Here is a 562-nt window from a genome sequence, read left to right on the forward strand (position 1 = left end):
TATATATATATATATATATATATATATATATATATATATATATATATATATATATATATATATATGTAGGTGTGTGATGTTATAGCATACCATATGTATTTTATGAAATACATATATAAATTATGTGATCATTTATGTATGTATACATACATATACGTACGTATGTGCATATATACATATCTATATCACTATTTCTCTCTTTCTCTATCTATCTATCTATCTATCAAGTTATCTAGCAATCTTTCTAACAATCTCTCTCTCTCCATATATATAAATATATTATTACATAAATTCTATTTGGCATATACGCATAATCTTTTGTTAAACATTTATATTTAGAAAAGGGTCACAAATCACCAATCTACATGCACCTGTATATGTGTATGTATACTCACACACACACATATATATATATGCATATATATGTATATATATATATGTATATATTTATATATATATGTATACATATATGTACGTAAGTATACGCATGTATATGTCTGTATGTATATCTACTTATCTCTCTCTCTCTCTCTCTATCTATCTATCTATCTATCTATATATA

The sequence above is a fragment of the Octopus bimaculoides genome, chromosome 4 (assembly GCF_001194135.2).
Source record: "Octopus bimaculoides isolate UCB-OBI-ISO-001 chromosome 4, ASM119413v2, whole genome shotgun sequence".
In the NCBI taxonomy this organism is placed as follows: Eukaryota; Metazoa; Mollusca; class Cephalopoda; order Octopoda; family Octopodidae; genus Octopus; species Octopus bimaculoides.